This window comes from Python bivittatus, unplaced genomic scaffold (genome assembly GCF_059951505.1).
Source record: "Python bivittatus isolate LINGU-HERP-01145 unplaced genomic scaffold, Pbiv_v1 ctg000700_np1212, whole genome shotgun sequence".
Classification (NCBI taxonomy): Eukaryota; Metazoa; Chordata; class Lepidosauria; order Squamata; family Pythonidae; genus Python; species Python bivittatus.
This window is the reverse complement of record NW_028277098.1, coordinates 55,918,589-55,943,015: the sequence shown is the minus strand read 5'-3', so window position 1 is coordinate 55,943,015 and position 24,427 is coordinate 55,918,589. Positions and strand designations below refer to the sequence as shown.

General features: G+C 37.1%; 1 long non-coding RNA gene across 1 annotated transcript; it reads right to left on the bottom strand.

The window, feature by feature from the left end:
* Window positions 1-385: 385 nt before the first annotated feature.
* On the bottom strand, window positions 386-24,177 carry LOC148214207 (uncharacterized). Its single transcript, XR_015793483.1, has 2 exons — window positions 23,315-24,177; window positions 386-1,426 (listed from the first exon to the last, which is right to left on the bottom strand). It is a non-coding gene; the product is annotated as an uncharacterized LOC148214207 (long non-coding RNA).
* Window positions 24,178-24,427: the final 250 nt, after the last annotated feature.

The window sequence follows — 24,427 nt, the reverse complement described above, 5'->3', positions numbered from 1 at the left end:
TGAGAAAGCTGCCCTCCCCTAACCCCTCAAAATTCAACCATTTCAAATCCCCAAAGCCAAGATTTGTGATTGGAAGTCTGGGGCAGCCCAACCAGAAGAAAATGGGCTCGCCTATCCAGGGGATGCCACCATAGGAACAAATGGGGCAGGCTTCCATGGAGACATGCCTCAGTACGGTGAGGGAAGCCAGCTGTGCTGCTCCTGCCATCGCAGGGGGGAGAGAGAAAGAGTAGCAAAATTAATGTGATTTCAGCAAATGTATAATGACATGAGCAACAAAAGGTTTTGCAATAATGATAATGAGCCAAATAAACTACGCAATCGTTTTCTTGTATGCTGACACTTCCTAATAGCATTATCCCAATTTCACACTTGGAAGCAGAAATACACAAAATATCATTTATATTATGTTACATCTGCATAAGGCATAGATTACAACGACCTTCTTCTCCAATGTCTTTCTGAGAGAAAGAAGTTGGATCACAGAGTCATTTGGACACATGACTGGTGTTTGAAAAGCTGATTTACATTGGTTCCCAGCCCAGGGGAAATTGTCTGTGCGCTCCTGTTAGCGTGGATACATCTTAGCATGCTAATGCACATTATCTTTTCAAATGAGTAGCCAGGTATACAAGATCACTTTGCCATGAGAGATAAGGTCAAATACAGGAAGGCTTTTCATTAAGCTACCAAGTGACTCTTTGATGACTAGGTTTTCCGCAGCATGTGGGAAGAGGAGCAGAGCTGCAACGTGGCTGTGCTGGAAGGAAGAGAAAAGGAAATCCAAGGTGGAAAAAGAGGAAAGGAATGCAGCATGTGAAGAAATCTAGCAAATCCGTTCAAGCAGAGAGGAAGTGCTTAACCCAGAACACAGGAAAAAGCTTTTCCTCCGACATGCGCAGACTTAGAATCAATAAGGAGCCGTGGTTTTGTTGGGCTGCTCGGTGTGGCACATTATCACTATTGGTGCATCATTCACTTCTTAAAGCAGATTTGCTGCTCCTTAAGGAAGGCAATAGACTGTATAGTTATCACCTGAAATGGGATATAATCCCTCCCACAAACTATACAACCTACTACCTCACCTCCACAGAGCAACATCAAGGCCTCGCATGTTTTGGATATTCGTGGAACTGCATGCCTGATACCCAGGGCCCAAAGAGGATCATCGTTCCTGGCAATGACTTGCATGTAGGAATGGGTGATCCAGTAGGAGCAGATGAACTGACTGCCTCCTTAGGAAAGACAGTAGATTGTATAGTTAGCTCAAAGGGAGAAGATGGCTCCACAACTATTCAATCTACTACCTCAGCCTCAAGGACAGCATTGTTTCGATGGTCAGGAATAGCAAACTTAACTCAATGATGGCTAAGAAGAACACTGATGGTCTTGAGGCTTCAGATAAAAGCGGCTGATCAAATGCAATCTGCAAAAAGAGAAAATGAGGAAACATTAGCAAATGCAAAGCACTGGGCTCTCGAAGTTGTACTGAAGCAGTTTTCACTGTTTTTTTCTGAGATCCACAATGCTATCAAGAAATCAGTTAAGTACTTGATAAAGATTCAGAGAAACTTTATGATTTTTTCCAGTTCTACAATTTTTGTTGTGCAATTGCCCTGTTTCTCCCATGAAAGTATATACAGAGTGGAGAGAAGATTGGACTGATCTGCATTTCCTGCTTGCCCCCATTCTGGGAGGGCAGGAATGGATCACATCATCCTCAGACCACCCCTAGACTGCTGGGAAGATGACCTCCATCTGAGTTTTCTTGATTTGCATCAAAAATACTCATCTTGCCCTCTTCTGGTGCATGCAGGTAGTCAGGCAATCTGGTCCATTGCTGCACTTCATTCCATCTTACACAAATGGCTGGTGGGCAGCCTACCCCTCAATCTTTGTTCTCTGACACCCATTTCATACTATACCTGGGCTCCATGACATTAGCTTTTCTTTTGTTTTTGTTTTTCAAGTTAAGTAGTAGATGAAATGTTGGCTCCTTCCTTCCTTCCTTCCTTCCTTCCTTCCTTCCTTCCTTCCTTCCTTCCTTCCTTCCTTCCTTCCTTCCTAATTGAAAAGAATTCTGGCAAATTTCCTTTTCTAGTCTAAGTGAAGGAAGAACTATAAAACTGATTTTTTCCACTAGTCCTCAAAACCCATGCCCACAGAAAGGAAAGCAATTGGTGCTTGCTTTTCCAGCATGGATGGGAGGGGTAAAAAAGCAGGGGAATCCACCAATTTCAGGTCTTGGTAAATTCTGACCAGGTGGAACATTTGGCTGTCATTGTGGCCAACGTGGAGAAAAGAGTTGAAACCCAGAAAGGGATTTCTTAAGATGATTTCCTTTCTAGTCAGTTCACACATGGAAGACAAATAGCTGAAGGCTGCATTGCAGAAAAATCCCTACTTAGCATAATCTTCTGTCTACAATTCCTTATTCTCTCCCCCCGCCCCCACCACTCCCCCCTCCTAAGTTAAGAATATCTGTTAAGGAAGGAAGAAATGAATAATTTCACAATATATTATGTTTCGTAGTTCTTAGATCTGTCCATCTTTAAAGGTCAAAATATATGCTTACTTTGAATAATATATAGATTTTATATGATTACAAAGTCCATTATCTAATCTGCAGTAGTATCTATAACTCAATTGCTATTACATGGGTCACAGAAATAAAATTAATAGTAAACAAATAGTAAACAAAACATAGTGTATAGGCTACAGAGCATCACAGGACTAGATCCAAACGTTTGCTGTTGTAAGGGTGGGAGAAAAGCGACTTTCTTGCCCTCATACCCTTTGAAAAGCTCTTTTCAGGGCATAGGGGTCTCATTCAAGGGAACAGCCTTTGAAGGGGCTATTGGAGGATGGAGCAGAGCTGGAGAGAAAACAACTTTCTTGGCCTATCTTCTGCCATCATTCCTCTGCATCCAGATTTCCAGATCTTCTGGGGCTGAGTTTTAGGTTCACATTTTGGTGAAGAGTAGCACTTCACAAATTAATGTGCAAATCACAATACAGATACCTTCACTATGCTCAGAATCTGCAGTAGAATTCATTCTCTTTCTGTATATTGGGCAAATAGTTGACAGAAATGCATATATTAGTGAAAAACCTAGTAGAATTATATGCAAAAATGATTTATTTAGTGAGCTTACATAAAATAATGAGCATTTTAGAAACATTTGGAAAAAAATGAAAACAAATATATTATTTTTTAAACATTCCTACAATGTGAAGACAGGATGGAACAAATTTAGAATTGTGACCAGTAAGAAACTGAGGAACTAAAATTGGTATTTGTCCACTCTCCCTCTCATTGCTTATTTATTAATGAAAATACTTTCCTTTCAGTCAAGTGGATTCCTATGGCAGCTCACAATATAAAAAACAAAATAGTAAAACAATCCTAATGAGAGAGTGGGAGAGAGAGAATGACTTTCTGAAGATCACTTCTAAAGTTAGGTGCTATGACCACGTAGCACCGACCCATTATATGCTTTCAACATTTTGGCATTTAGCTAACTTTTCATTCCTGATACACTTTTCTTCTCTACCCCCTTTCCCCACATGCCCTACCATTTCTAAAAATGACATCTCTCTCTTAAGCTGTCTCCTGCAGTTAAGGTGTCAACATTCTGTATGGTATATTCCATAATATCATCTTGCCTTCACATTCCTTTTTTAAAAGTATTTTTATTACAGCTTAATCAAACTTGTGTTCTTAAGTTCAGTGATAAACCATTGAAAAATAGCAGTTTCCTGCCAGTTTTCAGCAGGAAACAGAAAAAAAAAGAAAGAAAGAAAAAACTGCAAACCCAAAAGAAAACCAAACATTATGCTTTCAATTGGGGCTTTTATTTTATCAAATTGAAATAATAAAGCCATCCTGAAAAATCTGGAGCTGTATAGATATTAATACATCTTTAAAAAACTTCATTGCAGAAAGATGGTAAGTTACGCAATTAGCCTCCATATAGGCTTTTTAAAAATATACTTTTTCCCCTATTTTTCTAGACAATTTTATCTAACTGATACTTTTTAAATACAGTTTTCCACAGAAAACATTTGATTTTTATAGTGACTAAAACTCTAACACACATTTTTAATACAACATAAACCTTTCAGGTAACAGTATCAGATTGTGATACTTCAGTCTAGTTTGGTAGTGGATTTATTTTACATCTTCAGATTTCATCTGCAGTATCTGGGAGGGAAACATTTATACTACCTTTTGCCTGCAAATGTCATCTGATTCTGTAACACCCCCCCCCCCAAAAATAGGTATTCTGTTTTTATATATCTATATGTGTGCAGGTGTATATTTCTGTATGCTTTATTATATACTGTACATTTAAAAAAGCGAGCTCCAAGTTCCTCTTCATAATCTAGCAATTCTGAAGGGTTCTTACCAGAATTTCTTTAAAATTTGTTTATCTACATGATTTACAAACTTATTTTTACTGCCACTAATTTGTACAAAATCCTGTTACATAAAATCCTCACAAAGGAGGCAAGTATGCTTGAGTACAATTTAGATCTGGCCAAATAGTAAATTAAATTAAATTAAATTAAATTAAATTAAATTAAATTAAAAATGCTTCCTTTCCTTTCCTTTCCTTTCCTTTCCTTTCCTTTCCTTTCCTTTCCTTTCCTTTCCTTTCCTTTCCTTTCCTTTCCTTTTTTCCTATGATTTAAAGAGCCTAGCTCCAAAATCTTTGCACTTATTTCTCTGAAGTTGGAATCATTTCTTGTCCTTGGAAAGTTCATCCCATTTCATTAAAAAGTATATTAGTGTGTAAGATTGGTGCTAGGAAGAACCAAGTTCAAATCCAGCCTCAGCCATAGAAACCTACTGTATGACTTTTTTCTTAGCTTAACCTACTTCACATGTTTGTGAGCCTAAAAATGCAGCAAGATTCCCCTGCTGTTGTGAGCCCTTGGAAGAAATGCAGAATATAAATCTAAGTATGGAAGATACAATAAACATTATAGCCATCTGTGGGTTATCTATGGCAATCAACAGGAAGCACTGAATCTTACTTCAGAATTAGCCTCAAACCTGATCAAGAGAACTAATTTAGTCCATGCTGTTTTTCAAACTATAGAATTAGGCTCTTAGCTTACCTCCTGAGCTGATTTTAATGTTGACTATTCTGCTTGAAGCGTATGACAGCTGAGGTCTAATACATCTGAAGAACATCTGTTTGTGGAAGACAAGAGCTGGACAGAACTTGACAAATGAATGTTAAGAATCTGAAATATTTAGTGTTTCTCAATAGGAAGTATTAAAAGAGTGTTTCATGACAGAGATGGCAATAGATCTATCTATCTATCTATCTATCTATCTATCTATCTATCTATCTATCTATCTATCTATCTATCTATCTCCTATCATATAAACTGTCTATCCATACACCCACCCCCAGTAGAAAGCAGAGAGGTTTGATTTAAAAGAATAAAACAGACCTAGGATTGACCCTCAGATATGGCCAAGCTAAAGTTTTGAAGCTGTGTAAGCTAACAGGATTTAGGTAGTGCCTGTCTGGAGATCTGATGTAGGGAAGCAAAATTGCTTTGCAAGAATATTTCTATTATCTGTTATTTTATTAGGTGGCAAGTTTATATATCAGTACAAAAATTCAAATTTCTAAGATGTTTGAAGTTCTCGGTGATGTCATTCCAAAGGAAATGAAACAAGGGTAAGTGTTGCACTCCTATATCATCTGATGGTACAGAGAAGTGCAGACAGAGAAGTTCAAAGTACTGTATTGATGAGAAAAAAATCTGTATCATATGAGTGTCAACAAGAGGGGTGAGATTCATAATCCAGTTGCAATGTAAGTCTACTTTTAGTAATGGCTGCAGAAGCTCTCTTTGTCATCTGCCATTTGAAGCATACATTTTCATTTTTAAAGGTCATACTCCAGCTCAATTTTATATTGGCAATATTTACCTAGGCTTGCAACAAGTTATCCGTTCTAATTCCATTATTTTCAGGTGAGAGATTACTAAATACAGAAAAACACTGTTCACATAGGCAGTGCTGGATATAATAAGTAGCAGACGTGGAAGTAAAGCACCACAATGACTTACACTACCCTTCATCTGATCCAGGAAACCCTGCTTCTATTTTTAGAATAACAATAAGGGTGAGAGTGTGATCAGGCCCCTGCCTTAATAGAGAATGTGGAAGCACAACAGAAAATAGCTGCCACGAAGAGCGGAATACAAAACAACTAGGAGGACATGGAAGTCACATAGGAGGGTGTTATCAAATCCCATTTTTCAGTGCTATAGACTCATATTCATAACTAGTTCTTTCATAGTGATGGAACCCCAATATTCACAGGATATATATGCAGCATAAATAACTCAACATGAAATAGGAGGAACAGAAAGAAAATATAAAGATACCTTTAGAAATGTTAATTAAATAATTTGATGTATGCTAAATAGTTCTTTCTGTTCCTCTGCATTCACATTCCTTGGATAAAACAGTAGAAATCAAAAGCATGTTTACTTATTCTGAAACTGTACAAAACATTTCATGCATGGCTTTTTAGACTCCTAGAAGGGCTTACATTAAAGATTTAATTTAAACAAGTAAATTAACAATAATTACCAACAATGATAGAATATTGGAACATAAAATGTTCTCAATGGGTGTTACCCTGCAATTGTGCAGAAAGATGTGTCCAGCTTAGTGGTTATAGAAAAAGCTATTTGTTTTGTTTTCGTGCCCCCAAACAAGAAACAAAGCTAGGTGCCTTCTTAGCATTCTTTTTAAATTATTCTTTTTGATTGTTTAGTTGTTTTTAGGGGAAAAGAAGAAAAGGTACTGATTGCAAGAAGAAGGGCCCCCAGAAACAAATATAAGAAAAGTATCTACATTAAAGCAGGGGAAAATGGCATGCATGACAGGAAAGTAGATCTTTAACCCTCACCCCATCTCCAAATAATATATTTACTTGGCAAAGTTTAACCTCCTACAAAAGTAGTTATAACGTTCCCCCACAGTCTGAAATTTCACAAAGGAAGCAGCATTGTTTCATAAATTTGAGAAGCAAGATCTATTCAAATCTTCAAAACGAGTGCTGATCAAGTTGGGGCTTATTTTATTTGGTCACAGCTAAACCGTTCAAGTGGTACGATGTAATGTGGGAGGGGGACATTTAGTGTTTTTAAAGACTGGGAGGTTCCCAAGTCATCATGAGTAAATAATAAAAATAAAAATAATAACAGATTTTTAAAAATCTCCCCTGTAGCAAGAATCAGGTGCTTTGAATTCTCATTTCATGCACATTTCTAGGAAAAGAGATGTCACAGCTGTGTTTTCCTGTGGCCTGATATCAAAGTGCCATTGTCCATGTCCAGCATCTCTGACCGAACGTCTTAAAACTCCAGCACTGGCAAAGCCAACAAAATCCGAATGCAGCCAAAACAGCATTCTGTATGCAAACAAACCTAAGCAATTGCAAATGCTAAGCTTGCCTCAAAACCCAAATATTTTTGCAAGCTTTTATAGCTTCAGGTGGTGCTCTGTTATCAAGAGAGTCTGGCAGATTATAAAAACAAGGAATAAAATAGCTGCTTTAAAAGTAGATGGTGCTTTCAGCTTTTGTACAGGCGCAGTCCAGAGCAGGGCTGCCAAAACTATCGGAGGCAGGTCCCAGATAGAAAAGTGGTGCCAGTCTCGCTTAAAATCTTGTCAGTCCTTCAGTGTGATAGCTAAACTTGGAAACAATTAACCTGAAACAAAAGCCCAGGGTTAATTTCGCTGCCTGCATTCTTACAAAATGGCTGACAGTCAGCCATTTTGTCATTTAGATTTACGATAGAAATGGTGCAGCAATTTGATGTTCGGTTCAGGTAATCTTTCCAAAAGAAAGCAGCAAGAGCAACAGCAACATGTGTTTTGAAAAGTCTTAGACTTTCAAAAACAGCAGATACTTTCTGCATGCTGAATATTGGTTCGATTATACTGCTTCAAAACTATTTTTTAATCCTGCAGCAATAACAATAATCAAATGCTTTTTTTTTTCGTGTATTCTTTTGAAGGAGTGAAATTATTATTTTTAGGGGTTTCTCTCAAGAGTGAGAAGTGAAATTATAGAAATATTACTTGGACTCCCTAACTTTATTGTTTATATCCACTTTCTGCCCTCATTCTAAGCAGCTAACAATCATTCTGTTAAAATCACAGTGTGATCTGTAAAATGCACATATGTAAAAATGTCCCATCGCTATGTCTCTGTAACAGGCAGGAAGGCAGCACATGGCTACTTGACTGAGTGTAAAACAAATATAAAGACAATGCCATTGCAAACAGCAGTTCAAAGAGGAAAGGTAATATTTTTTTCTCTCCCCTTGATTTAGCATGTGGACCTGAGAGAAGGTCAGGGGTATCTACAGAGGGAGGGTCAAAAAGGTCAAGATGGCGGCCACAACCACACACACCTTGGCCCTCTTTTTACATGTATTGGATGTAAAAAAAGGGGCGGGGTTTTAGTCACATGGTCATAACCTGCCCTCTTGACTTTTTTTAACCTCTGGGGGGCATGCCTGGTGAAATTTAGCTTAGCAGCAGAGCATATTTTAGTTATGACTTCTTTCAATGTTGTTAAATGATTGAAAACAAATCATTGCTCTGTATTTTTAAATAGGTGTATTTAACTTCCTTGATTGCTGAGATAAATATGACTCTTCACTCATCTTGCCAGGATCTCTTCCATTTCTCTCTCATCCTTTTAAAAGTGTTTGATGAACTAGGCTTCAATAGTACAGTAGAACCTAAACGGGAACCATAATCTTTTTTTTTTTTTTTATCACAAGTAATCCCATGCAGTTTATGGCACTTTATGCGATCACATTCCATACAGCAGTAGTAAGAGAAATGAATGCATCCTTGTGGGAATTAGCTGCACTTTCTCAGCAACAAAATTTGGCAGGCTGGGAAAATGCAGCGTCTCTGTGAAGTAACCCTTTCTTAGTGGTAAGATTATCTGGAAGTCTGCAACAAGTGACTACTGTAGTGGACATGCAGTGGACTAAGAAAGGAATTCTGCAAAGGCTCTTAGATGGCAAACCACAGCTGTTCACCCTGTTTGGGGGAAAAAATCCTACCTTTTCAAGCAGCCTGTGAATATTCAGTGGTTTGATGTCTCACTATGCTGCATTTTAAAAACTGGGTGACATTCTCTCTCTCTCTCCCTCTTTGCTTCAACTACAATCCAAATCAGGAATTTGGTATAATAATTCTGGTAAGTGATAAATGAGTTGTTTAAATTTACTGACCGATGGTATAATACTGTACACAGCTACTCAAGTTAATTCACTGAGGCTTATTCCCTGAGTAATAGGGACGAGATATACAAATAAGTACAGCTTTAATGTATTGAAACCTTCAACAACTTTCATTATAATTACAAATACACACATATAACTTTAACTGTTCTTGTATCATCTTTTTGATTTACTAATTATCCAATAATCATGTATAAACTATTTGTAAATGTAATCATAACACAAATTGTAATTGCAAATTAGTGTCTCCCTATGCCAGCAAATCCATTATTTATTTTGCTAACTAATTTATCTTGCAGAAAAGCCTGTGATGATACCTATAAGGTTTCAGTATACTAAAGCCTTACATTATGTATACCAGGAAACATTTTGATTTTTAAACAATCCAACAGAGACCAGTAATAGTAATAAAGAGAATGTCTCAAAAAGTAACTCTAAGAGCTATACTTTGTATAGAATTTATTCATCTTAAAACGAATAGCTTGGAGCAACAATTAAATGCACTGTTATCTGCAGCACATAATTCTTTTATTCTGGAAATTCACTTCTTCTGTTACATTTTCCCAAATTCCAGTTCCTACCTACTGCAGACAATTATTTCTAGATATAAGAGGTTGGTTGGGAACATAGGTGTATTTTATATTCCCATTATGCATAAAATATGGCATGAATAACAACTGCCATCTTTTTCACTGATTCAGAGAAAGAAATGCGCATTTATAGTTACACAGACCCAGACACATCACAGCTACTGGTCCTGAGTTACTAAATGCCTTAAAATTCACTGTCTTTCCAACAGGTACTCAGAAACAGTCATGATCTGACTGTTCCTTCCCTTTCTGATGCCACTGGATGGAGATAGATTTCTTAGAATAACTGATGCAACTATCACTGCATTCTTATACTACCATAGAAAGTAATGCTTAGAGATGATACCCAAGTCTTTTCTGCTGAATGATATGGCTTATCCTTGTGGGATCTCCTATAGTTATTAAAGGGCAGGGACATACAGCAATTATCTTGCAGTGCTAGCTCTATTCTCACCACAAACAACCCTGAAACAGTGTTATCCAGTCACAACAGTGCTTTTCTTAAACATGTAATTTATCTTGAGTTGAACACCTATGAAGAAAAGAAGCATGTAAAGATAAGTAGATAGATATTAAAAAAAAACAAAAACAGAAAAGTGAGATAGTTTAAACCAGTGTTTTTCAAACTTGGCAACTTTAAGGTGTGTGGATTTCAGCTCCCAAAATTCCCTCACCAGCATGCTGACTGGAGAATTCTGGGAATTGAAGTCCACACATCTTAAAGTTGCTAAGTTTGAAAAACACTGGTTTAAACTGTGCCTTGAAGCATGGCCTATCATAATCACATTGACCAATGGCATACAATTATTTACAGTCCTGGTATTTAATCAAATAACAACTGATGTCAGACATCCAGGAAATGACAGTAAGACCATTTCCTATGATACTATGAACAAATCTTTCCAACTGATTTGAGGCACAGTCCTACAATCCTGGCTGTGCCATATCAAGAAATGCTACGCTGATAACACAACTGCTCAGTTTGGCATCCCAGTCTATTTGCAATGCCCGATGGCGTCAAAACAACCCCCAGGTGTCTGGCTCCAACTCAGGTTTTATTCTGGCCTTTCTCTGTTTTGTTGGAGACTGTGCCACACAGAGACAAAAGGGTTAGGTTCAAATACGGCTGGAGTTATGTCCCAGCTTCTTTGCCTCCTTCTCCTAACCAGGCAGCAGCCGCCATCTTGCAAGCATTGAAAGAGGGAAGAGGAAAACAAAGAGGGGTGAGGGAGGCTTGAAGAATGTTGGTTAGAAAAGAATAATCAGTGCTCCAGAGAACATCTTCCCTCCATGCAATCAGGACAAAAGACTTAAGCCTGAGAAAGATCAGCTTCTGAGGCTTCATGCTTTTATTCGGCCGATTTAAAGGAGAAATGCATCTTTCCTAGAACTGGCTTGCTGGCACAAAGTAGAAGCATGACTCAGCTTACAAACACATAAACTGTGGAAAATTTCCCAATGGGAAAAGGCAGGAGTAATGGAAACCACCTGGCTGTGTCAAACGTTACTGACCTTCCCTTAATAGGAAGCTATAGCAATATTTCAATATTTTAAAGCAATTATGGACACTATATGGCTTCTCCTACAACATGCTAACAAAGGGAAAGCCAGCTGATTTTTGTGTTAAAGGTAAGATCAGAGGAGTCTTTCATACATGTCTGCTTCCCATGCTGGAGCAGTGATTAATAGCTGAGTGTAATTACTCTGTAATTCTAATGTGTGCACCAGATCTTAAGTGCTACTTTTTTGAACCAGTGGGAACATTTGACATTTTGAGAGCGTGTCAAGGACAAAGAAAATGGCTGCTGTGGGGGCTTGCTTTTTCACAAAATGGCTTCCATGGTGAGGGTGATGTTACAAATTACTAATTTACTAGAAGACAAACTTGTGGGCTTGCTCCCTATCATCCTCTTCAGCTCCCTAGGACCTCACTATCAGCCCCCTGCTTATCTTTGTCTTTGTTGTTGGTCTTATTTTACTGGGGGGAGTTGGGTATATTTGCTAACAAAGCACCATTTTTATTTTTGAAGAATGCCGATGCTGATTTCAAGGTTATTCTTGGAAGTAAAGATGATTCTGAAGGCTGATGCTATGCTTTGGCACATATCAGCTTCCTTTGCAATCTTGTTTAAAATTGAAATAGCATGCTAAAATTTGAAAAGGTAGAGGGGAGGCAACGGTGGAAGCATCTGCAGGCATATTGATGTCCATGGTGCCAGTTGGGGTTCCCAGTGCCAGCTAGTGCTGAATTTATAGTCATTAGAAATACCTACAATCTTATAATTAAATAACAGGAAATGTTATCAGATCAATTGAGGAAACCCTAATTAGCTAAAAAGTTAGTTAAAACTTCATACTATTTTTTTCTTGGAGTGATCCACTATAAATTTAATACAAGTAACTATCTGAAAACATACTAATTTCCACTGGTTGAATAAAACCCACTACTAATTCTCTATCTCAAAACTTAAATGAATAGATAGTTGTTGTGGCTACAGAATCACACCTTCAAAGTAATCAGACAATCAAATATTTGTAGTCAAGGAAATTTGGAAAGCCAAATACAATATGGACTGATAGAATAGCTTTTATGAGAAAATCTAATTTGTGATTACAAAAATCAAAACATTCAGAGAAGGATGTCCATACTTAGACATTTTTTCTCTGCGCACATCTACTCTTGAAATCTGGGTCTTAACAATAATTGTAAAGTATCCTTGTAGTTGTTATGGACCATTGAGTCGACCCTGACTCCTGGCAATTACAGGAACAAATCCCTGCAGTTTTCTTGGCAACATTTTCAGAAGTGGATTGCCAGTACCTTCTTCCTATGGCTGACAGAGAGTGATTAACCCAATTTTCAATTCTCAGTGATCTTATGTCTGAAGGAAGACCCACAGCATTGATCGGTGCAACACTGATATCCGATATTTTGTGTGAGAGGACCTCCATTTCTGAGGTCAATTGTTTGTCTTCTGGAACTGTTCCACCTCCAAATCTGCTCCAGAGAATTGTCTAAGCTTTCAGAAGAGAAAGTTGCAGGAAAGAATGAGAATCTTTTTGCATAGCGTGGTTGTTCTACTAGCAGAAGGTCTATTGTATAATTCACAATTAAAATAATTTATGGAAAAATTTGTTAGAATATCGAGGTGAAATCAAGCTGAACATTATGCTTTATTACAGAAATATAGCAAAATATATCATTAGATATAACATTTCAACTATAATAAATTCCTCACCAAAATTACAAGTTGTTCGTAACATATAGCCATTATATATTTTAAAAAGCATGCAATTTTGATGAAGAATTTATTGATAGTGATCCAATCCATGGGAAAAATACTTGAAAAATACAATATTATCAACAACTATAAGATAGATATTTAATTTAATTTAAAATGGGCATGAGGAAAAACAAACCACATAGTTTTATAATGGGATCAATTTAAAGAAAAAAATTTTTAGAGTGCTTTTATAATTTGCAAAAATATATTGGGAAGTAAGTTGTCAGTGGAATAATAACTATGTTGTAAAAGACTGACTATTAATGTAATATGGATAATATTTTAACTTATACTTTAATAAAATATGAAAAAGGCATGAACTGTGATACATTCCTATGGCTGAATCCAAAGGGGAAGAGCTGGAAGACTTGAACATGATTTTTTTTCACCTTTTAGTCAGTTGTTAATCTAATTATATAGTGATGTAGCTAAGATCTTTTTCTAAGCAGACACAACTTTGTATATTTAATGGTAGATTCATTAAGAATGAGAAAGTGCTTGTTCTGGCTGTAATTTTCAGATTGTATAACAGTGCTATGTGGCTACGTAGCCCTAATTACATTTTAGGTTAATTTGCCCAGTATGGACTAGGAGCCAAACATATTATACAGTTTACAACAATTTAAAACAGGGGAGTATAACTTGCCACCAAGCTGTAATTTTTAATGTGATAGGAAGGAGAAATATATAGGAAGTAATCATATTTGTTGCATTTAATCAATTTAGTATGATTAATTTAAATTTTATTAAACTGATAGTTTTTTATCCATGCCTCATCCACCTCTTTGTCTTGAACATACTTTTTGAAGTGTGAACCCCAGCAGGCCAGCAAAAACCCTGAAAAACGTTTGTATATCCCTGTTTTAAAACTTGGTACAAAGGAGTAACTTTATACTCAAGGACAAAATATAATGAAGACTAAGAATACAGCCTATGGTGTTTTCCATGGAATATGTGCCAAAGGAAAAAAAAAAGTGGGGGGAGGAGAAAGCTTCCATAAGATTGCAATTTAAAGAGGCATAATTCAGTTTTGCAAGCTTCCCAGGAAGATGTCAGATTATGCTTCATTCCAGTTAGCTGTGGTTATTGTTGCTATTACTGCTACTAGTGGAAATCCATTGTAGGCAATACAACGAACACTTCTAGTTGACCCCATCCTCAGCTCTTCAGAATCCATTTTATATTTGAAGTTGATCTGTGGTATTTTGACTTTCTGATCTAGAATGGGAGACGAACATACTTCTATGAGTGGAGGGGTGGGCTACCCTCTCTTCTCTCTTTCACTTTGCCACAGAGGAGAGAATAAAAGTTGAGAAGATCAAAGGCGGAAAGCAAGACAAATAGTTACTTCTTCACTAAATGCCTCCTCTGCATTCATGACTAGCACTTTCAGATATCTCTCCTCTCCTTTCCTGTCCAGGTTGTTTTATGAATATTCCAGGTGTCCCCATTTTTTGCTGCCTTTAAAGCCATTTCCCATTCAAGGAAACAACAAAGATATATTGAAATTTCTTGTAATGGCTAGCCTCCAGTTAAAATATCATTGGATCGCTGTGGAGATAATTTCACTCCAAAACTGGGACTGTCTAGAAGTGCCCCATACCTTGCTTAGCAAGATATAGATCAATGACTTAATGTTACAAGCAATGTTGCTATTAAAATAACTTCTTTCGTTTAACACAGGGGTTTGCTAAAATCTACTTCAGAAGCCAAAACCTGATCAATAGACATAATCAGGCAGATCACATTATAAAAACTTAACATCCTAAGAAATAATGGCAACTAGATTTTCTTCACAGCACAGGAGAGAAATAATGAAGAAAGAAACATAAGGCAGACTTCCCAGGTTCAATTCAACTGACCTTTTATATGGGACTTACTTAAGTAGTCACTTTGCAATATTGTGAACTCAGCTAAAATGTCCCATTTCAGAACATGCCAAATGGATGGTAATTTAACAACCTCTTGCAGCCACAGAACAAATAGCTATGGAGGTACAGAGCCCAGCAGCCAGACAAGGGAGAAGTTTCATACAGATCTTCTGTGCCAACTGGAGCCCAGTTGATCACCAATGCAAGGATCAACTTCCATTCATCCTAGAATGTCCACATCAGAGGTCTTCTGCTGTGATAAGAGGTAAAATACTATTTTCATGCTAGAACATCTCATACCAGCTTACGGGCTGCTGCTGAGATGGAGGGTAAGTGGTGAGAACATGTCCTTGAGAAACAGTGGAAGATCTTTGTACCACAGTAAGCAGAACCTGCAGATGAGCCCTTTTTGTGTTGAGTGAACCAAGCCTATAAGATGTGGGCAGTGAGTTAAGCATTCAGTGGGATTATCTATAGAAAGCTATTTATGAAGCTTGCGAATTATAAGCAGAGTAGCTGCTCTGGTTCTGAGTTCACAATATTCCTAATTCCATTCTCTTCAAAAGGAAGATAAAGGAGATTCCTTAGATCAATATAAGATTAGCTCTCTCCAGTTCTCTCCAATGTAAAAGGCTATTTGAAACATCCTATTAAGAGGACTGTATCTGATTGATGATTGATATTTATATAGGTTGTATATATTTATACTCCTTAACCTATATAGATAATAAAACTTAGGGAAAGCTGTCTGAGAGCAGTGTTACACAACTAGCATTGCTACTTCCCAAGAACGCTGTGGCTAGCACTATAGCTGCAGCCATTGCAGAGTTGATGTGCACTTCCATAACTGGACCAATGAAGGATGGCAGAAACTGCCCCTTTCCCAGGGCCATTTCTTGTCAACTCATTGCATTTGTTCATACTAAGAAAAACAAAGACCAAAAACATCCAGCCTGGCTGGGAGCTCCCCATATGTCAGTGCAGGGGGTAGGGAGAGAGTATAGAGCTGGAAGACAAGGATTGCCATGAATCCCTGACAATAGGAAAGTGGCATGCTCCCAACTCCAAACTAGGAGTCAAGTCACCTAAATTGCAAACAAAAAAATTTATGTTTTGAGATTTGGGCTTGGCCTTGCTACTCAAGGCACATGTGGAGCTGCTCTGAGAGTGTTGTATTAGTTTTGTTTTCACTCACATATAGAGAATGTACATCTATATTATCTTTGCAAGATTTTACCTTTAGAAAAACCTGAAATGAATATATTATTCATCTCTTAATCCAGTGGCAACACAAGATACATTAGAGACATTAAACTTGAATCAGATTAGGTTATGCAGTAGACTCCATATGTAGCATCTTTCAAAGCTGCCTTTCTCAATTTGATGGACTCCAGATGTCTTGGGACTCCCTGAATTCTAAGCCTGGATAAAATAGTTTTTGCAGACATGAGAATACACAAAAACTATCTATTCTGTCTGTCTGTCTGTCTGTCTGTCTGTCTGTCTGTCTGTCTATCTATCTATCTATCTATCTATCTATCTATCTATCTATCTATCTATCTATCTATCTATCTATGAGAAACCACAAACTACTCCTTCCCATCATGAATGAAGTTTATAATGCAGGATTTTATAATTAATTCTTATTAAGGTTAAGTGTGTTTCCAGAATAATTTGGAAGAAGTGTTTAGGACTTGCTTGAGCAAAGCACCTTTCTGCTATTCACTAAAGGACCTGAGGCTTTTTCAGTTTTTGTGTGAGCCTGAAAACAAAATACATCATTGCTTTAAGAATACAGTTATTCAAATTAAGCTAATCTTTAAAGTGGTGGCACGTTTTTTTTCAGAAGCCTGAAAAAGTCCTGGCTCCTTTAATGAATAGCAGCGGTGCTATGCTCATTCTTGTGTGAGGTCTGAAGCCCTTCTGAATAATTTTTGAAGCACGCCCAGTCCTAATTACTATAACTTTAAAGACAAGGTACGGTGTCTTATAGCATATAGCTCTTCATATTTAATAGTCAGTGTATCACGTTAATTTCAGATCATGCCACAGAGGGAACAAGCAAAAACAATAATATGGCAAGGCAAGAAAATTAAATGAAATATTAAATATAGCAGGTAAAATTCAGTTGCACAGTTCAGCTAGTGGAAGCTGTTTCCACAGACTGAAGAGTCTCCCAATCGGTCAGAACAGATTTTGAGAACAAACAGCAGGTACAGTAGGAAGGAGAGAGGAAGAGAATCCTGTTGCATTATCAAAGATTTCCTAAACAATTTTTTTTAAAAACTTTCCAGTTAAAGAAAATGCTACATGAAATAGTCTTAGCATAAGCAAACTGGAATCTAAGATAAATATTGACATCCACTATTAGAAATCAAATCAAAGTAATATGTTGTCATCTTATGCCTCACCACAATGATAAGATAAATGCTGAGGTGATCAACTAACTGCAATCTATTTAGAATACAAGAATTTAAAAAATGTACTTTTTAATATAAACTACTTTTTAAAAAAGCATTTCAAATTCTATGCATTAAAATGTTATAAGTTATGAGAAATATGAGTTTAGAACAATTGTTGAGAGTAGTCCATTGACAGCACTGCTTTTAATATGGATCCCTTGAATTCATAATTACACGTCATTCTTCTAGGAAACAGGTGTTGGCAATCATCAATACAAATAAAAAGCAAATGGTCTGGTTATACTATCAATCTTTTTATGCTGAGATTTCTAGAACTGATCATATTAATTGTGTATAAAGAATGCCTTAAATGCTATCAAGACTTGTCTTCTCCCCAACAGAGCTATGGTTCTTGTGTACTAGCAATTGTCTCCTGCTGCTGCATAGAAGAGTTTAATGAATAATCTCCTTTACTCCGCTTCCAAATGGCTGATGGAAGAACCCTGAATAGTGACAAAAAAAACCTGATCGTCCAGAGGCTGCTGAACTATACCTTCTAGCTGCACAGGCAACCCGACCAATGGCAAAGGATGCTGGAAATGGTAATTTATCAGCATCTGGAGGGTTCCAATATGTCTCCTGGGAGTTTACAGTATGGTTCATAGGTAAAGTTCATTAACAGGAGAAGAGTAGCCAAGTATTGTCAAGGATATCTTAGATATATGATTCCCTGACCTACTACAAAAAGTTGGGCTAAGGGCAATAAGATTCTTTACAGTTCTATAAACAGAAATAAGTTACATACAGTGAAACTTTATTTTAATGAATTAATAGAGAAGTTTACAAATGTATGTATGTTTGTTTATTTATTTATTTAACAAACATATGGCCATGAAATGTGAAAGTATATCGAAATTGAATAAATAAATATCACTTTAATGATGACATCACTGCAGAAATGATGCAAATTATGTCACTTGCACCAGTTTGCATTAATTGTGCAAGAATATCATTATGCAAATTGTCTAAATTGATGCAAGTGATGTTATTAAACAGTTGGCCTAAATCACCATGGACATTTGGTGCTTTACATGTGAAGACAGGCAAATCAAGTTTTCACTATACACTGTACTCACTGGGGAACAGAAGGATTTTAACAAATGTCTGCAGAAGTGAGGTAGAACCAATAAGTGTGAAGGATACAAGGGTGTCGGTTGGTGCAAGATCAAAAAGTCAAATGGTGGCCATGAATGTGCAATCAAAGCTCTGCCCCTTTTTTTACATGTGTCATGCATATTGGAAGGGTTTATAAGAAAACCATTTTCTATTTGCTGTGATACACATTGCTGTGTTAAATTGTTTGCTATTTGCTGTGATACATATGCTGTATTAAACTGTCCACTCTGTGGTGTAGGAAAATATGCACTTTGAACTTAACATCTCAAAATAATTTTTAAAAGCAAATGTTAACATGTTAAATATTCATGGCTCACTTTGTGATTATAGTTTGTTGATCAAAAGAAAGCAGAGTGTACCTATTTTTCTCACATCAATGATTAAAGCAATGAAAAATGACCATTAAAGTGAATGTTTGAGTTCCCCTCTAGGTAAAAGCACTACTTTGGGGGTAGGGCTGTATTTATGGGCCAAGTTACACATTTTGATGCTATCCATAGAGTGATTAGAAGAGAAAGAGAGAGAGAAAAAAGGAGATGTCTATTTAAAACTAGTAACCAAAGGCTGGTTGTCAGCAACAGAACCACTGTTAACCTAGTCTGCCTTTTTAAAGAGGTGAAATAATTTCATGGGCTATCATTTTACCTTGAGGTTGTCAATGCAGCAACCATACATATCATGAAACTCACCAGACTCTCAAGAAGTGCCCCCAAATCCCCATAAAGTGAAAGTTACGAAGTTATATATCAGCATTCCTGCATAATACTTCTCAAAAGTCATCAAATTTAATAATGTTGAATCTCATGACATTTTGTTAAAATTTTACAAGATCTCAGCAGCAATCACATGACATTTCAGTGATGGCGGGGGTGGGGGAAGGGTACCTAAGCAGAAAACCCAAAATTAGGATGGATAATTTTTAAAAAACTAAAATGTATAGTTGAAAAAATCAGCAGAAGTTCACTGAGGTTGATAGAGGTGCTTCTAATTCAAGTGAGATTTGGAAAGAAATGGAGTAAAAGAATCAAGAATGTTAGATTTCATTTCTCATACACAAAGCTGGATACAAAAGCTAGCCAATGGAAATATATTCACCAGCCTGTACTTTACACAATGGTAATAAAGATTGTATCCAATCTTACACTGCCCAAAAGTGATAGCTCATAAACCCCATGAATATAATCTATCAAATTTATATTGATAGGGAGTAATAAGAATTGTATTCCAATTTATACTGAGGAGCCAAAGTTGGGGAAAGTCCTAGAAATTCATACTGAAAGTCTGTATAAAGTCTGAATAAATCTGTATGAAGTATCCTAGCTCTTGGAAAATTTATAATGCTAACTTAATGGGGCAAAAAGAGTCCAAATTTCATCATCATTAAATTGCCAGAGCATCACTTTATGAAGGACTACACTTGTGCTGCATTCTTCAGCTAAGTTAACTTGTTTGATATTAATGGATTAATATCAAACAAGGTAGTATTAATATCAAATTTGCCCTCAATACTTTACAAATGATTATTATTAATATCATTTGTAAAGTTTTGAGAGCAAACTTGGGAGCTAGACAGATTATGTTGGAGGGTTGCATAAACAGATGGTTACTTGCATGCACCAGTGAGAAGAAACCGGAATACTGTGTAATGTTCTGCTTTCTACCATTTTCCCCTCATCCATGTAATGTTTAATTTAGAAATCACTTCCTAGTCTAGAAATTATACTTCTCTAATATTCTGGTGTTCTTGTAACCACTTTTATAATGGCAGATCTTCAATAGCTGAATTGCATTAATGAAATTGTTCCAATGGTGTGCTTCTGTAAGTGTAAATTCAAATTAATTCCTGCTTCCATAAAATTCCTCCTTCTATGAAAGCCTATAGAAAAAGGGGATAATAAGAAATATATCAAAGGAAAATAAGAAAGGGTTAAAAGTGATAGAGGATCAAAGGCTAAAGAATGTATTTCAAGAAGCTAAAAGTGTAAAAAGGGAGTGAAATGTACTAATGGCAAATAAACAGAAAAATATACTGCTGAGAAATATAAATAGTTGAGCAAATTCACAAATGAGGAAAGTGACAAGGAAGAATATTACATGAAAAAAGGGTATAGGAGGAAAACCACCAAGTTCTAAATTACACCAACATATTTGGAAAGAGTGGGAAGCCAGATTTCTGCTTCATCAATGAAGACCAAATTTTTAAATTGCAGGTTACATCAAACTAAACAGCAACTAAGCTAGCAAATAAACCACATGTCTATAGCTGAATACGAGGGATGGTGCAAAAATGTGAAGAAAACCACTCAAAATGACAATGTTTCTCATTAAAAATATCTCCCTTTATTCTGAAACTGGTTGAGTACCTGCTGAGCTTGACCTAATTCAACATGGGGTTGGTAGCACACCCCTGCTACCACCTCGTTCCTTCTGATAGCCTTCCTCACCATTTCCCGGGTAACTTGATAAATGGATTTTTGACTGTTCTTCTCAAATATTAACTAGTAAAGTACTACCTTTGAAGTTTCTGGAGCAACTGATATGCGTGCCCCCAAAGATGAACTGATTATTGCAATGGATTCATATGGCACTACTGAATACATTCAGTGGAGAGTAATAGAAAAAGCATGGATCCATGGAATTCAGAAGTTTAAATTGATAATTTTAAAGGGAGTCTGAGCAGTTGAATCGCGCCCCTTGCTTCTTGCTGGATATATTAATTTTTCTGTAAAATCCATCATGCAATTTTTCTGTGTACCCACACGAATTTCCCAAGCATGATCTCAGCAGAATTTTAACACTTTCATTTAAATCTGATTTGGGCCTTACAGGGAGTCTGAGTAATACAGCACAGGGGTAGGTGTGTGTATAACGAGGGAAGTCAGCACTTACATTGAGACATTATTTTAACATACCGCATTTTACCCCAAGCCTACTCGATAGTAACAAAATGTTGAAATTTATATTGGGATAGGCAGACTTCTATGAATGCTGTAGCATGGTAAGAGCAGTGGAGGGTGTCCACTAGCGTAAGTTACCGCTAAGAACATAAAAAATAAGGGCTAGTTCCTGCTACCACTGAAGTAGTGAGAGGGACAAGGAAAACGTGGTACAAAATGGTGGATTATAGCAAATGCATGGTAACATGAAATGAATCTCTTACAAGAACCTGAGTTCAAAAGAGCAATACCCCAAACGAAAGCCAACCCCGCAAAACAGCAAGTACTGAGAAATACTGAAGTCTCTACTCTTAAGGTTATAAAGATTGCATCTAGGAAACAATGGATTTTCTAGCATATGGATTATTGGCAAGATTGCGGACAGAAAGGAGAGGTTCTACATTTGCAAAAAAAGGGTTTTTTTCCCCAACTAAAGCAAGCCCTCTTATGAGTGAGGGGACTAGAACCAAATACTGGTATTGTCTCTATGGCAATGGGGAACAGGGAATCTAGAAGAATTAATGAAATATCCCATGCTTCGCAGTTTGCAAAAGCAGTCGTTGAAGCTTTGGTACTATAGAATTTGTTGCTTTACATTCAACACGTGCTTTTAGCAAGCAGAGCTAAGGTTTCTTTCTGTTTATTGTCCTGCATAATTGTTATTAGCAGAAAAAATGGTTTTGTTAACAGCAAACTATTTACAAAGACCCAGTTGCATATTGATGGGATTTCTTATTCTCGGAGAAACAAAATTCTGTTGTTTTAGACAACAGAGGCCTAAATTAAGCTTGACATAAAGAGGCCAGATTTATCAACACAAATCAAAGCCACTAAATTCCATTCCATCCTTGCATGGCAAGTGGGATATAGTTTGCTGTAGTGTGGTCCATCAAAGTTTATATCAGCGGCAACTGGAGGGAGGCTCTTGATTGTGAAAGGGCAAGTCTACAAAATTAAGCAAAGTGGGCACTTTGAAAAATTCACCCACCTTCCTTGTTCCAGAAAAAGCATCAAGATTTCCCCCAATAAAAACCAAGTTGTGATTTCACCTAACAAATCTTGAAGAATGTCAGAAAACAACCTAATACCCAAAATTATCTCGTCTGCACCATGTGAACCCCAAAATTGTGCCAACGAGACAAAAAGTAAATTCAAACAAGTAAGAAATCAGCATTTAAATGATAGGCACAGAACAGATTGCAAATAGTTAACACTTACAAAATACTGAGATGAGGATAACATGGCCGAATTCTCCCTCTTCTTGAAGACAGCATATAAAATTCCCCCAATCATTCCTCCAAAGAGCTAATTATTTCCCTATCCCTTTGTTACCTCTATCAAAATTCATGTCCCCAGAAAGGGACATTTCTTGCAATGTCTTTAAGCCTTGCAAAGCCATACTATCTTAGCTGGGGCTGCCATGTTGAATTGCAAGTCTGATATGATTCAACAATTTTCTTTCTCCTGCGTAGGGTGGCAAAAATCCAAAACCAAAAAACTTAGCCTCCAATTACCCAGAATCAAAATATTTTCAGAATCAGAAGAAAATCCTGATTAAGAGTCAGGAGAAATAATAAATAATAAAACCCATCATCAAGTTTGGTTGGCTTAAATAAATTGAATGTTTTAGCACAAAAAGCGAGAAGAATGGAGGAGGGAAGAAAGGATGTAGGAGTAGCAAGTGCCAAAGCACTTGGATAAATAAAATGGCATTTTTAAATATTTTCAAAAGAGCTACATTTGATTTCGTACCAGAAATATGATGTGCCGAGAAGGAGAAAGATTTTGCTGCTCAGTAGCCGCTGGCTTTAGCTCCGATGATCTGGACAATCATCAGGAATGGTTTCTTTTTTCAAGAAAGGCCAGTTTCAGTGAAACAGCTCCCCCCATGCGTTCCCTTTTCCTTCTCAGAGCAGTTCAGCACCAAGAAATGGGCGGTGCCTGCATGCCAGGCTTCATCCGAACGAGACGCCAAGGCCGACAAGAGGCTGGCATAAAGAGAAGCTGGCACGAATTCCTCCACTTGGAACTCCACTTCAGTATACCCTTCAAATAGTCTCCCTTTATTAGCAAACTGAAAAAACAAAATCCATGGAACCCCCAGGAGCAAATACCTCCAAAGTTTCTCAGCCTCTGTTGAAAACCATTTCCAAAGGGCAATTTCCAACCAACACCTATTCTTTCAACCCATGCCAGTTAAAGCAAGCAGCTCATTCTCCCATCTCTCTGGGTTAGCAGCCCAAGGTATGCATGTACAATAAATGTTGACTTCTACTTTCCTAACTTGAGATGTTGGGGGCGGCTTCTTTAAAACACAGCCAAAGATGACAAAAGACAAAATGAAACAAAAAGAAAACAAACAAACAACAGCCCTCTTACGTTATGCAAGAAGCGATTTGGTTTTGGCGAAATGCTTCTTTTGTTGGTGGCAAAAATGGAGCTAAGAGGCATAAATGGAGGGGATGAGGATGGCTGAAAAACAAATCAAAGCAAACAAACTACCGGGATATGCCAGAAGAGGACAGATAACCCCCCAGCTCCAATTTTCTATTTTGTCTGTGATGAGAGAGAGAAGAAAGAAAGAAAGAAAGAAAGAAAGAAAGAAAGAAAGAAAGAAAGAAAGAAAGAAAGAAAGAAAGAAAGAAAGAAAGAAAGAAAGAAAGGCAGTGAATAGCCGCCTCGTTCAGAAATGGGCCTACAGCCATTTCCACTTTGGAAGCCTTAGCAGTCATTCTCTCTCTCTCCCTCCCTCTCCCCGCATTCTCCCTGCCCACTCTGGCTTGGCTGCCAAGTCAGAGTTGGCACTGCTTCCCAGGCAGCACGGAACAAAGCCATTTCCCATCCCTGAACAGGCAACTGTCAATA